General features: G+C 43.0%; 1 long non-coding RNA gene across 1 annotated transcript; it reads right to left on the bottom strand.

The window, feature by feature from the left end:
- Nucleotides 1-12,410: 12,410 nt before the first annotated feature.
- LOC122221434 lies at nucleotides 12,411-14,512 on the bottom strand. Its single transcript, XR_006203222.1, has 3 exons — nucleotides 13,641-14,512; nucleotides 12,950-13,067; nucleotides 12,411-12,509 (listed from the first exon to the last, which is right to left on the bottom strand). It is a non-coding gene; the product is annotated as an uncharacterized LOC122221434 (long non-coding RNA).
- Nucleotides 14,513-15,696: the final 1,184 nt, after the last annotated feature.

Raw genomic sequence — 15,696 nt, 5'->3', positions numbered from 1 at the left:
AATTAGAAGGTATTAGAACTGAATGGAAATTAGAATACAATGTATCAAAACTTGTAGTTTGCAGCTAAAGCAGTACTTAGAGGAAAATTTATGGTACTAAGATGTCTATATTAAGAAAAAAAGAGAAATGTCTCAAATCAGTGAATGCAGCTTCCACCTTAAAAGTGGGAAAAACAAAATTAAACCCAATTTAAAATAAGCATACATCATATACGAATAATATCTCAATCTGAATGAGGTAGACAATATACTTTTTTCCATCCTTACAGATACCAACACACAATGTGGACCCATACCGTCAAATCCTGGCCCTAGCAGAACTTACATGGTCTTAGGCAAATAATTCTGTTTCTCTGGCCCTCCATTTTCTTCCTCATAAATTGGGATAAAGAGGCTGGATCTTGAAGACTGGATCAGAGCTTCCTAAGAGAACAGAACAGGTAGAGACAGATAACATTCCAGACAAAGAGGAATATATACAAAGATATCAGGACTACTAGGAATGTGATATCTAAGGCAGGGGGCACCCATTGAGTTTAATACCAGCTTAATAAGTATGAATTTTATGAGGCAGAGAGTGGGGGCGGGTGGGGATGATCTCAGCCCTGACCATGGATGGCCTCACCTAGCATCCGGAAGACAACAGAGAGCTGCCCTTGGGCATGAATTTCAGCTAGTGACATCAATAGAGGCCCATGGTTTCCACAGACCATAGCTGTGGTCTTTGGATGACTAAATCACATGCTTCAATTAGTCATGAAACCCACGTGATTTTCAAGGTGAATGAGAGATTAGAGGATTCTTTTTACACAATTCAACAAGGAAATTTTAGGTTGATCTGTTTGTATTAGAAATCTGCTCATGCAAATTCATTATGTGGGCATACTGATTAAATGAACTATTTATCTGATCTTACAAAAATGTGTCTATAGAATTTCTAAATAAGACAAATCTCTCAGATAGGGATTCTTTCTTGGAAGCATTCTTAAAGTGCTTTAAGACCATCTTTCTTTTTCTTTTCTTTTGGCCGGATTCACTGGACTCTTAGATTATTGCCATTAAAGTATGGCAGGAAGCAGACACATGCATTTTGTGGACAATCTCCAAGTTCTAGACGCATATATACCCAAGCAAAGTGCTCTCGGTGGGCTGTTGCTCAGCCAAAATCCAGTTAAGTGTGGCTAGAAATGTCAAGTTCACCTGCTTTCATTCCTTTCTGAAGAAAGTGACAAATGCCCATCTTGGGCACTGGAGCACAAAATTAGCCAAGTGCCCCAGGGAAAGGGCAACTTGGGAAGAAATAAACAAGAGGTCAGAGACCCTGACTCATGTGGGGAATAGAAGAAATGGATAAAAGAAAAAAATGAGGCTTATTTGTAATGGAAACTATGCCATCCATGTAGCTAAGTCCCTTTGATGGCAAGGAGATCTCAGAATTTCCTCCTGTCCTAGACACTGATGTGGAACATGGCTGAGTTGAAGCTAACCTCTGACAACTCAGAACTGTTTATTTCAGATCATCAGGGAATACATTGCACTTTCTTTTTTGTCCCCATTCATGATCACATACAGAATTCAAAGGCACAAGAGGGCTTCTGAATTATGCCTGCATTTACATTATCTGCATGAATAAGGGATTTCCACCAGCTGTGAATAACATAGACTTAAATAAGCTGGCTAGATGTTTATTTCTCTTCTGTATATAAGAGGTCTAAAGGTAAACAGTCTGGGAATGGTCTGGTAGTTTCAATATCACCAAATACCCTTGCTCTTCTGTCATTCTGTTTCAGGATCCCTTGCAATGGCTCCCATCATCAAGCCATCCCAAGGCCCAAAATGGCTGTTGAAGTTCTAGCCATTATGACAGTATTTCATGGAGAAAAGTAAGGCAGAAAATTATAGATAGATAGATAGATAGATAGATAGATAGATAGATAGATATCTGTGTGTGTGTGTGTGTGTGTGCGTGTGTGTATGTGACTGTGTAATACTTTTAGAAGCTTTAATGGATGTCCCAGTGAACACTTTCACTTATCTCATTTGTGGGAACTTAGTCACATGGTCACACTTGGGAGAGGGAGATTGAGATTGACAGGAAAATCATCTTCAGCTCAACCCTTTACCCCCTAAATGAATATGGGATTATTTTGAGAAACAAGGAGAGAATGGGTCTCTGATAGGCAAATATTCATTGACTTTTTACTTACAACTAGTGCATGCAAATCCTTTTTGAAGGATGTAACCTGCTTTTCTAAGAAAAAAAAAAGTTTCTTATTTCTAAAACTTTCAGAAAAGGGAAAACAAGTAGAGAGAAGAAGGTAAAATAGCATCCATAATCCATGACCTAATGTAAACACCATTAATGTTTGATGTCTTTGCTATTACATTTTTTTGGTTTTTTAAAGATCATGTGACATATACAACATCATGCGTAACTATTTTAAAATGCAAACAATATTTAAGATTGTGCAATTAACACTAGTTTTGTAAAAATAGACAAGTATAGAAAAGTATAACAAAGAAACTGAAATTCAGGTAGTTAATTTCCAGAGGCAACAATCACTGTGAATATTCTAGAGTGTTTTAATGCTGAATCACCTTTCGATTTTTACATTGTTGATATCATACTGTATATAAGCTGATTTTAAGCTATGATTAGTACGAGAGGATTCATAAGGCTTATCTGAAACATGATTGGATATAAAGGAATATAATAACAGATACCATATTTCATTGATTCGAAGACATATTTTTCACACTGTAGCATCTCTGAATGGGATGCATCTTATAATTAATGGCAGATCATAGTTTAATTGGCATCCTTTTTTTCTTAGTGGTATATAACACAATGATACTTCTTATGATCGATAATGAATTAGATTTTATTAAAGCAGTAATATCTGTCACGAGATAGTTGATGAGTCATTCAAACTAACTCAAGACGTTCAGTGATTCAGTGTAAAATGTAGAGAAGCAGAAAGTTATTCTGCAAATTCTCTGGCAATAAAATGAGATGATTATTTTGCTGAGTCTAACTTGGTGTTTGGATAGAAAGAGAGAGAGAATTAGCCAGATACATACTGCCTTTATTTGCGTCCTTTTCATGGTGTTGCCAGGACATTGGCAGGTCTGAATTTATCCTCAGCGGGTTTCCCTGATCCTGGACTGAACTTTCATCTCTATATTCTGGTCTTCTATAAACTTGAGGACTTCTTCTTCAATTGTGAACTGTGTGGTGGGATAACCTCCGATTTCATTCACTGACAACCACAAGTAATTATTGCCCCCCCCCCACGTTGTTCAGGGAAATTTCCTGCAGAGTGATGGCTGACGCAAGATTCTGGCCCCCGCGGAGCTTAAAGTCCAGTCGAAGACGAGACAGTGAACTCATAAACAGTGGATGGGCTGAAGGGTGACGAGTCAGGGTTGACCTCTTCTCTTTTCGCTGTGGGTCACTTATGGAGACTTAGTGTGCTTTATCGGGCATGAGGCTCCCTGTAGCATGTGTACGTAAACATGACTTCACAACATGGAGGCTGATCCTTCCATATAAAGAATAGAAGCTTGGTAGATAAAAATATTGGTCTTCTTGATTATTTCTCCCTGATAAAGTTTGCCCATGTCGCTCAGATTATAAGGTCTAAGAATTCACAGATTTTCACCCGTATTGTCCATTTGGCACCAGAAGAATCCTTGGGGTATAGTAATTGAATAGTTAATAATCACTGAATGGATGATAGATTATAGCATATCTTTACCTTGTGACTATGGCCTCTCATGCCATTTCCTTCACTCTCATTCTGAGATGCCACCTAGAGTTTCTGTTCCTCAGCACCGGTTCATTTTTCCATAATATCAAACCTGCCTTTCCATTTCCACAGCGCTTTTGTGGCTTTACTGTAAGCCTGGTCTCTGTCCTCATGCTTCGAGTCACTTCCTGGGGGCCCTCTCCCCTCCCCCTGTCCACCTCACCTTGGTACTCCTCTTAGGTGTGGCTTTCCTTTTATTTACTTTTTTATAAAAAGCATTAATTAATTAATTTAGAGGGCAAGACCAAGTGGAGGAGGGGCAGACAGCGAGAAAGAGAGAGAGAATCCCAAGCAGGTTCCACACTGTCAACGCAGAGCCCAACATGGGGCTCAAACTCACAACCCTGAGGTCATGACCTGAGCCGAAATCAAGAGGCAGATACTTATCGGACTGAGTCACCTAGATGCCCCTCCTTTTATTTGGTTTTATATCTTCTGCCTTCCAGTCCTGTGAGGGGAACCTGTCACTCTTCAGGATCCTCTGATATGGGTGTTCCTTCCCTTTCAGAGGATGGCCTTTTCTTTGTCTTGATGTTTTACTCCCGCTTAATAAGCGAGAGAACCGACGTTGGTGGACAGATGTCACGTGTGGGTTTGCCGTCATGCTCCACGCATTTTCTTTCGTGACTTCGTTTCCCTCTTGAATTGTGCACAGTTAGTCTCTTGGCTGTACTTGTCTTCACCATTAAAAACACGACTGGGCTCAAAGGGCACTGACTTCACGTGGCATACAAGAGTAGAAAGAGACTTAGAGAATTGTTACGCTGTGAATTTCTCCATTTTACGGATGAGGAAACTGAGGCCCGCCAGAGCAGGTCTCGCTTGGTCAAAAGGCTAATGCACAAAGGTTCGTCCCCCTGCTCAGTCCAGGACGGCCCCGGCGAGTGTCATCGCTCGCGGGGAGGGGACACAAAGCTAGAGTTCCCTTTCCTCTCCATGGGAAGTGTTTCTCGGGGAATATCCCAGCTTCGAGATCGGGAGAAAAGTCCAGGCCCTGTCAGAGCATCTTTTCCGTCGACCTGCTGCCTCCGTATTTTTAGATTCCTGGATCATATTTTGTAAAAGTCACCGTCTTTGTCTTTCAGATAGCCAAGTGTTTCTGATTTAATTAAGAATGTGGAGGAGGAGGTAGGTTAGGGGTGGGGGACAGACGCCAGAATAATGTGACGGTTACGTTACCTTCTCTGAAGCTTTTCCAAGGCCATTTGCCAGGGCTCCTTTATTAGGAGTCATTTTGGGCTCAGACCCAGATGCCTGCTGGCCGTGCCCTTTGCTGCCGTAAAGGCATCATCCATTTCCAGGAAATGAGTCTGCACAAGCCCACAAGTGATTATCCAGGGCTGAGGAGTCCAGTCCAGTTCACGTAGGTGAAGAACAATTCTCTCACACAAATCAATTAAGATTTATTGCCGTTGATTTGAACAAGCGGTGAGATTTATTCTCCCCTGGGGGCTCTCTGGGAGCAGGGCTGGCCCAGTTGTGTGAAGGGGCTTTCGCCCATCCTGACGGCGTTTACATGCTAAGGATTTCACGATTTGGGCTCCAGAACTGCTTATTATTTCCAGTCTCTGGCCAAAAATAAATAAATAAATAAATAAATAAATAAATAAACAAACAACTAAACAAACAAACAAATAAATAAAACGATTGTGAATTAAGGAGCTGATATGAAAATAGAGGAAGTTTGCATTCTATTGAGCAGCCTGGTATTATTATTAATTTTATGCATTATTTACAGTGATAGTTAAATATATTGATCTTAGCAAAGCAGGAAGTGTTGTGACACCAACAACTAGATTTGACTAAGAAAGAGGTAATAATTATCAATTAGCAGGAATTACTGCTAATAAGGTTGGGGGGAATGCAGAAAATTTCTGATTAGGAAGAACTGACACTTTCATAGTGTTGTGTAAATTGCCAGGATTTTAAAAATACATCTGCCTCGTATGATATTTAAAAAGAAAAAAAAAAGTGTCAGGCACGTAATTGCTAGATACATCCAAGATACAAACCTTTTTGTTGTTCTTTTAATCATTTGGAAGGAGAGGAATCATCGCTTAGAAGTTTTTTGCCCTTTTCTGTGGATAACAAGTAAAATTAACCAACAGCTCAATTATTCTGTTAATGAGGTGATCCCCCCCCGCCGACTTGCATAAACTCAATTTATTATTTTTTTCCGATATCCTTCTTTCCACCATCAGTGAATAAGCCTTCCGGCGTGGGTGGGGGGGTGGATTATCTGCTGAAAGGCGGGGTCAGGGCGCAGGGTCAGGGCAAGATGGAAGCTGATCATACAGTATAATGTGGAAGCAGAAATGAACTTAAAAGAACCCGTTTTACAAAGGAGGAAACCGAGGCCCCCCAAAAGGTTGCCCGGCCAGCCTGGGTCAGAGCAAAGCTGAAGTCTAGCGCTGAGGTATCGGCTGTTACCCAACCCTGCGGGGGCCCAGGAGGAAGCATGTTCTTCGTAGACCGTTGTTGTCCACGAATGCTTGTCTGTTTCTTGGTCATCCCATCTTACTAACTAATAAGATAAGGTAAGCAGTAACAAGGGAATAATTCTAGGCAAAAGCAAAGCGAAGGACTCCGTAGGTGAGGAGCGCAGCTTCATCCGAGGCAAATATGAGGGTTCTTTTTGGCTTTGGGGAGCCCCGGGAATCTGTCAAGAATTGCATCTTTGGGCAGCTGTAGAAAGAAGTTCGAGGTCCGCAGGTCAGAGGCCGAACCAAATTTTGTTCTGTTTCAGCTCTGACGCGTGGCCGTTGGGGGCGGCGGCTTGGCACCTGAGTTAGGATCCACACAACACGAGTCCCCTTGTTCACACATCTCCTACCGCCTTGACCTCGGTGGCCCACGCCTGTCTAAAATCACGCCGAACACACTGGCTCAGAATTCAATCGCTTTCCCGCCTCCTCTATGACCGTCATGAACGGCACCGCCACCACTCTGCCACTTACAAGAGAAGCTCTGAGCGTCTTTGTGGACCAGCCCCCGCCCTGTGCGATGACCCAGCCATCTGGATTCTGTCTTGACAGTGTCTCCTGGCATTAGCTCCTGTTTTCCAAACTCAGCCACCTGCGTGTGCGGTTCCCTGCACACCTGTCCTCCTGGTGGGCTTCTGCTGACTTCTCACCAGGCTGCCTGCCTTCTGTCCCGTGTCCCTGCAGTGTCCCTCCTGCCTTCTCTCCTGGGTCTCTTGTGTCCATCTTGGCCATTGCTGCCAGAATTTTTTTTTTTTCTTGAAGCTACATTTGTTTTTCTTTAAAAACACACAAATCATAGGTCAATGCCTGTTGGCTTGTTGTAAAATGTCTAAAATAAATAACACAGAGCAGACTTTATGAGCTCCCCTTCACCCCCAAACAAATAGAACACCCTTAAATGGCTCTGCTCTTGCCAATGTCCTGCACCATCTTCTAGGCACGGAGAGATACTTATCTGCCCATCATTTTTTGTTGGTGTGTTTTCGTGAGTACTACGATTCATCGATTTCCCTGGCTTATTATTTTCCCCTCGATTTCCCTGGCTTATGATTTTCCCCCGGCAGTGAGAGAATTCCGGGTCAGTTCATGTAGCTGCCCTAACTTACCCTCAATGGCTCTGCGGTATTCCAGAGTTTGGGAATTGAGAATCCTTTGGCTCGGGTGTGGATGGACTTCAGGATTAATTTTGCTATCTGTTGCCCTTCCATGTAACGATGCAAAAAACACATCCCGCAGCATACATATCATTGGACCACTTTACATGTTTTGAAAGGTAACTGCCAAACGGTACCCCCAAAAAGTGGAAACAATTTTTTTTAATTTTTTTTCAACGTTTTTTATTTATTTTTGGGACAGAGAGAGACAGAGCATGAACGGGGGAGGGGCAGAGAGAGAGGGAGACACAGAATCAGAAACAGGCTCCAGGCTCCGAGCCATCAGCCCAGAGCCTGACGCAGGGCTCAAACTCACGGACCGCGAGATCGTGACCTGGCTGAAGTCGGACGCTTAACCGACTGCGCCACCCAGGTGCCCCAAAAAATGGAAACAATTTTTTAAACAGTCTCAGTAGCTACAGGGTCTCCTCAGGTTGGGATTATTGTCATTTTTTTTAAAGGAAAACATGATGGTTGAACAATGCTGTTTTACCGCTCTTATTTGCATTTTCCGGAGCACTGGTGGCCATTGAGATCTCTCCTCTTGTGACCCGATACTTCATCTTTCTGTTAATTTGCTAATTTTCCTATTGAATTGCTAGGCAATTAATAGTTAGTGTGTATAAGACAAATACATTCTTTCAATCTGTTGCCTCTTAACTTTTCATATAGCATCTTCTGACAAATGAAAGGTTCATAATTTTATATATTCAAATATGCCAATCTTTTTTTTTTCTGGCTTCTACTTCTCGTATCTTCTTTGGAAGACTTGATCCAATCCAAGATTTTATCAATCTATCATCTATCTATCTTTTATACACACATATATGCACCTATAACCACACACCTTTCCTATCGCTAGTAATTTTTTATAGTTATGACCACAGACTTAAACACGGACATTAACAATCTCCCTTCAAAGTTTAAAGTAATTGATTGTCCTTGCCTTCTGTCTTCTTCCTCTTCAGAATAAACATGAAACTCTAGTGTGCACTTGGGCCTCTCATGGCCTCTCCTACCTCATTTTCTCCTGCTTAGTCTGCCACCAGCTATCTAGAAGCTACATTTGAAATCTCAAAGGGCCAGACTCTCTCATGCCTCTGGGCCTTTGCGCATGCTGCCTGCTCCTAGTGAAAGATGATAGATAAGCTGTTAGTTTCATCAGTGTCCTTGTCTAATCAGCAACCAGGAAGAATATTAGGTCCTTCCTTGAAAGATGAGAGAAAGGGGAGGAGAAAGGAGCGAAGGAAGAACGCCCAAGTGTTTACTGTGTATCGGGAAGTCTTGCTAAAGTCCTTCTGAATTTAGCGGGAAACACCGGAAACCAGTTGTTTGGCAGGAGGCATGATCGTGGACGGAGTCTTTCTGCAATGACTACACTCATGCCTTCAGAGTCTTTTATTTCCTGGGAGGGCATTTTCTAATATTCCCTAATTTGGTGCTTTGCAGGTCTATTCAGAGGCAGCTGAAGAACCACCCACAGAAAATGAAAAGAAAGGACATGAATTTTTAATGGTTGGAAGTATGCATTTGACGGTACCCCTGCTTAAAATCCACCTGTTTTCTCCATAATCTCCAGGATGAATTGGACATTTTCTGAAGGTTTTCAGGGCTTCCTTCCTGACCCTCAGCGCCATGTCTCTCCTCGCTTCCTAACACCCTTGGCCTGCAGGGCTCCTCTGGCAAGTTCCTTGTGTGTATCGCTCTGCATATTTCCAATGCCTGGAGTCGTTCTGAGTCCTTCTGTAGGTGGACACATCTGTGCTGACCATTTCTGAGTCAGCTCACATATCAGCTCTCACAGAGGACTCCTGAGGCATCCTTATGCCTAGCCATCCCCATCCAAACCATGACCTGAACCATCCATCTACTAGTCCCCAATCCTCAACTTAACCTTACTTCTTCTTTAACCCTACACTCAACTTTGTCCAAGCTACCCATAAAACTAAACCTGGTCTCACCCTCCCCACCCTTAGGCCTCACCTTTCCAAACTCTAACCATAAATCTTACCTTACCTTACTCACCCCTAACCCTAAATCTAACCATCACCTTAACAAGTGAAAGGTGAGTGACAGATGAGTGAATATATATGTATGGATGGATGGATACTCACATGGATGGGTGGATGGATGGATGAATGGATGGATGATTGGATACTTACATGGATGGGTGGATGGATGGATGGATAGATAGATAGATAGATAGATAGACTGATGGATGAATGTATGTACATATGTATGTATATATGTATGTATATATGGTTGGATGGGTGGATGGGTGGATGGATGAATAGATAGATAGATAGATAGACGGATGAATGTATGTACATATGTATGTATGTATGTATATATGGATGGATGATGGATGGATGGATGGATAGATGAACTAATAGATTAATGTATGCATGTATGTATGTATGGATGGATGGGGAGGTGGATGGAAGGATGGATGATTGGATACTTACATGGATGGGTGGATGGATAGACTGATAGATGGATGAATGTATGTACATATGTATGTATGTATGTATGTATGGATGGATGGATGGATGTATATATGTATATATGGTTGGATGGATGGATGGGTGGATGGATGGATGGATGGATGGATGGAAGGATGGATGGAAGGATGGATGATTGGATACTTACATGGATGGGTGGATGGATAGACTGATAGGTGGATGAATGTATGTACATATGTATGTATGTATGTATGGATGGATGGATGGATGTATATATGTATATATGGTTGGATGGATGGATGGGTGGATGGATGGATGGATGGATGGATGGTTGGACTAACATGAATATATATATATATATGGATGGATGGATAGAAAGATGGATACTTACATAGATGGGTATATGGTTGGATATATGGATGGGTGGATACACTGATAGATGAGTGGATGGGTAGATGGGGGGTAAGAAAGTGGACTGTATGTGTGTCTGTGGGTATGTGTGTGGGGTGTGGGCATGTGATGAGTCATGAGGACTATAAAGTGATTTACTGGATGTGAAGAGACCTATAAGAAAAATTTCATATGGCAGGCCCACACCAGGGTGGAGGCAGAAGAAATGAGGATGCAAACATAAATTAGAGGATGAAATTTTTTAGAGGTCTGTGATGTCATCAGTGAAGATGCTGCCAAAAAGAAATGATGTGGTCCATGGATATCAGGAGCCTATGTCACTGTGTGATTTGTAGAAGCTAAACATATTTCCTTAGCACCTGCTGCACGGGGCCTGTGAATGCATTGAGTAGCACAAGGGCCAGCTTCAAGGTAAAAACTCTGTGGCTATTAGACCAAAGAAAATTGAGGATGTGCTATTCTGGAAAGATGCTGTTTTATCATGTAACTCATGAAGTCAGTGAATCTGGCCTTCTTGGTGTGTCAGGATCGCCTTTGGGAATTGTTTAAAATATACACACACAGAACTTCTAAATGGACGGTCTGAAGTGGGCCCGGGCGTTGCCCAACTGATTCTAATGTGCATCTAGGGCTGAGCAACTACTCCATTCACATGTTAATTAATAAAATTCAGCCAGAAAAACTCTTACTTATCCTTCCAAATGGATTGCACCCATTTGGTGACACTTTCTTTGCTTACAGAGCCAGCTAACCACCCTACTCCCTCCCGTTCATCCATTCATTGAGCCGTGTGCAACTTAATGAGTCTGTGTTGGCATCTGTCCTCCTCCCCTCACTGATACGATACCCAGAAATCAGCTGACGGCAGAGGGCAAAAATATGAGCAGTCTCGGGGAATTCTGTTCCCAGAAATACCATGTAGTGTCCCAGGGAGTGAAAGACTCGTCTGTCCTTGGAGGTACACAACGTCTCATCCCTTTGTGCAGCTACCTTGTTCTCTCTGCAACTTTTCTCCGGGCACACCATGAAAAAGACTGCTAAACACGCAAGCGGTGGCTTCGTGTCCCAAGTCATTGTGGCTCGGCCTCAGTGTCTCCAGAAGACAGCATCTGTTTGGCACTTCTTGGGCCAGGTGTCCATTCCTGACCCAAGCAGCTGAGATCAGGTAGATAAAATCATGTGCTGCTTAGACTCACTCTTGCCTAGAAAGCTGCAAAAGGCCTGTCTCCAAAGGGGTCTTATAGTAAGGGAGAAGGTGACCCACACCTGATCCCACACATCACTCTAGGGGAACCATCCTAAGCAACCCTAAGCAACCCAGTGCCCAGCCCAGGGCCTGGAACATTGTAGGTGATCAGGAAAGACTTTTGTAGTGAATAAATAGAACAAATGGGAGTTGAGGATCTGACTGATGCGGAAGAGTGATTTCCTGTCAGGGTCCACAGGCCACAGAGTTCTCTCTTAGAAATGGATTGAGAAGGTCTCACAGCTATGAGCCACCCTAATTGGGTACCAGGGGAAGACCTCACGGGAGTCTCCCTTTGCCAAACGTCTTATATGCCTCCTGGATGAGTCATTTATGCAGTCTGACAATTCCTAAATGGGTACCGTGGTGGGGACTATCTAGTGGGTTGAATAGTACCCCCACCCCACCAAAGATATATCCACCTGGAATGTGACCTTATTTGAAAACAGGTTCTCTGGAATTGTGATTAAGACTTTTTTTTAATTTTTTAATGTTTCTTTATTTTGAGAGACAGAGAGGGAGAATGTGCACGGGAGGGGCAGAGACAGAGAGGCGGAGACCGAGAATCCCAAGTAGGTTCTGTGTTGTCCTTGCAGAGAATGCAGCAGGGCTGGATCTCACAAATAGTGAGATCATGACCTGAGCCAAAATCAAGAGTCAGACACCTAACCGACTGAGCCTCTCAGGAGCCCCAAGAATTTTTTTAAGACTCACATGTGCAATATAATTATTCAACAATTCTATGCCTTGCTCAGTCCTCATCACAAGTGCATTCATTAATCTCCTTTACCTATTTCACCCATTCCCCTGGCCATCTCACCTCTGACAAGCATCAGTTTGTTCCCTAAAGTTGAGTCTGGTTTTTTGTTTGTCTCTTTCTTTTTCCTTGCTTGTTTTCTTTCTTCAGTTCCACATAGGTGGTCATCCTGGACTTAGGGTGGGTCCTAAATCAAACAGTGGGTGTCCTTTATAAGAGAAAGACAGAGGGGGGCGTTTGAGACAGACACACAGAGAGAAACCATAGATTGGAGTGATGTTGCCCCAAGCCAAGGACTGCGTAAGACATCAGAATGTGGAAGAGACCAGGAAGCATTCTGCCCTAGAGCCCTCAGAGTGAGTGTGTCACCGCTTACCTCAATTTTGGACACACTGTCCCCAAAACCTTCAGAAAATGAATTTCTGTTGCTTTAAACCATCCAGTTTGTGGTCATTTGTTAGGGCAGACCTGGGAAACTAAAACATGTATGCAGGAGAAATAACCTATTCCCCTAGGAACTCAGGACGTATATTTTCCATCTCACTGGAGTTTCAATTTGCTGATAAGGGCTTGTCTTGAACAAAGCCAGCATGGGGTAGGAATTTTCCTTAAACGTGGGATTTGTACCTCGTTCCTTTAGGAGACCAAAGAAGGAATCTTCAGTGATGTGTTTTGACTTTGGGTGGCCAGAAAATGTGTGAAGTATCTCTCATGCACTGCCTTCTTTGTGCTTCAAAAGCATCCACTAATCAGAGATGCAAAGGAAGGGGAGAGAGAGACACCACGATGTGCCCTGACTCGGAACGTCTCTTCTCAACACCTCAAGATTTTGTGGTTTTGTTTCCCAAGACTTATGGATCCATTCATCAAGTTCCCAAGAGCACACTGATTTTACATATGGTTCTGCCTACTCTGTGCCTTCCGAGATGATCAAAACCCACACTATTTTAGTAGAAAATAAATAAATGCATAAGGAGAGCATTATTCTTCTCAGGCAATCACCTTTTCTTCATTACAGCATTCTAGTTGCCTCTCCTCGTAATGGATATATATTTTTATCCCTCTTTCATCCCTGCCACGAGGAAGCAGGATAACCCTCCCTCTTCCCCCAGGAGACTCGTCTTCCATCAAAGGAGAGATGACTACGGCTTGAGTGTCTTTCTTTGCTCTCCTGCTTTCCTGCCCTAACCATCCTCAACTCATCTTCCCTCATTTTTGTTTACATGAAAGAAGTTTCTCCATCTCCCCAGCTATTCTCTTTGAAGGAAAGCAGATAAAGCTTCCCGTCAAGTTTATCACCATTATGGTCATTATTTACCGTGATGATCTGTGTTCTTGAGAGTATGGAGTTGGGTCTCTGATCGCTGGAGGAAAACTCTTTTTCACACCTTGGTGCAGCCAGTACCAAGTGATTAGAAGACCCCTGGGCTGATGGTGTCCTTGGACGCCCTGTACCTGCATTATTTCTCCTCACCCTTCCCAGCCCCTGTCCCACTGCTGCCCCAGTGTTTGTTGCTACTGGAGATAGAGGAAGCACACGCTGTGAGAAGAGCATTAAAATAAAATTTGTCACAGCTAACCGTGATGAAAATAGCCTCGCTATTAAGGGGGAGTCTTCTGGGTCGCCCGTGAGCATGGAAGCAAGATAGATACCAGAACTTTTCTCCAAATATTCCATCCCTTCCCTGTTTGGCATTAAAAATAACTGTAATCTAAAAATACGCTGATGGAGAGACAATATAAATCGCAGTCCCATAATTTCTCTCCACCAGTGAGTTTGGGCAGAAGTTTCGGGCACTACTTCCAGGTGGGTGGGCGTGATCATCCGGAGAGATGTCTTCTGCGTGCTCCTCTCTCTCTGTGCTGGGGCCTGGCAGCACTCCACGTGGTGGCCGCTGAGTCCCTCTAGATTGGTAGGGAGAACCATTCCAACAAGGAGGAGTCCCTGGCACACAGGGTGGCTGGCTTCTTTGCTCCTCAGTTCATTGAGTGGCAAGGGCTATTTGTTACTGCAGCATAACTTGGCTTTAGGACCTGGACAGAGCACCTCCAAAGGAGTGAAGAAAAGAGAAAGGACCGTTTTCCGAATTGGACTCCACCTCTCTGTGACTATGGATTCACAGAGATAAGGTGGCTTCTGCAGCCTCAACATCCTTATAGCTCAAACGAAGAGGAGTCACTTCCGATCCCCTGCAAACTGAAAATAATAAATGTTAAACAGCTTTGAGTGACGTGCAAACTTTAAGTGGCCGTTAGAGTTAGGCTGATCTGGGACCATAGCTCTCTAATGGTTTTATAAATAACTTTTTCCTCTGTATGTTAGATTGTCATCTCTCTCCCGCTTATTATCTTTTCAATTATATTTCTGGTGAAATTTAAAAAAAAAAAAGATAAGTAATAACCGATTCACACAGACTACACTGAAGCATTGATGAAAAACTGCGTTTCAGCTTTTCTTAAAGAATAATAGGTATCAAAAGTCATGGCTATCTTCCCTCCTACCCCCACAGACAGAGTGAAAGAGTCATAAATGTGACTTTTTAAAAAATTTTTAATGTTGATCGAAGCAATCTATGGTTACAGTTTAATGAATCAAATAGTGTATAGTCCCTGGTCCCAGTCACATCCATCTCCAAATCGCCCTCTTCAGACCCACAACTTACATCTCATATACATATTTAGTTCTTTATTATATTTTTAAAAAATAGCTCCTTGCTGCGCTTTCTTGATTTCTCTTTTCGGGTGTTATTTATTGCCTTAAATCCATGGAAAATATCACGCTAAAGGGTTGGACATCTTTCTGCAAGCAACTGGGAATCTCTGGAAACAGGTTGACTCATGAACCTGGGGAAAGATGCATTCCCCAGACAAGTCAGCTCTGCACCAGGCATGGGGTCACAAGGAATGAAAAGACACTGGGCAAGCACTCCCCCCCACCGACTGGTGAGGCCTCAAAACTGCTGATGGATGGAGGGAAGGCACCATGGAGAGGAGATGTGACATGATTTGTTCTTTTCTCTACCTTCTTTGTAAGGCAACTGACACTGGCTTCTAAATCCATAAGAGAAAGGGTGCTGCTATGGCTATGTGGCAAAGACCAGATTCAATCCAGATGGTCATGATGAAGACATTCACCTATTATTTTGTGCTTCCGTACCCTTAGTTGGCTTTGGCTTGATGACAGTGAGGTAGATGATCCGCTATCTGTGTTTGAGGACTTGTTTTAAGGGACCCAGGATATTGTCAACAGATGGAATCCTTTTTGCTGGAATCTCACAGATGAACTCATGGGCTAATGAAACACTCTCTGGTCAAGTGGACCCTCGGAGATGGGGAGAGATGAGAGTCAAAAAGCAGGGTGAGGAGAAAGTCAG

This window comes from Panthera leo, chromosome B3 (genome assembly GCF_018350215.1).
Source record: "Panthera leo isolate Ple1 chromosome B3, P.leo_Ple1_pat1.1, whole genome shotgun sequence".
NCBI lineage: Eukaryota > Metazoa > Chordata > Mammalia > Carnivora > Felidae > Panthera > Panthera leo.
The sequence above is the reverse complement of the archived record's forward strand: the minus strand, read 5'-3'. Positions and strand labels throughout refer to the sequence as shown.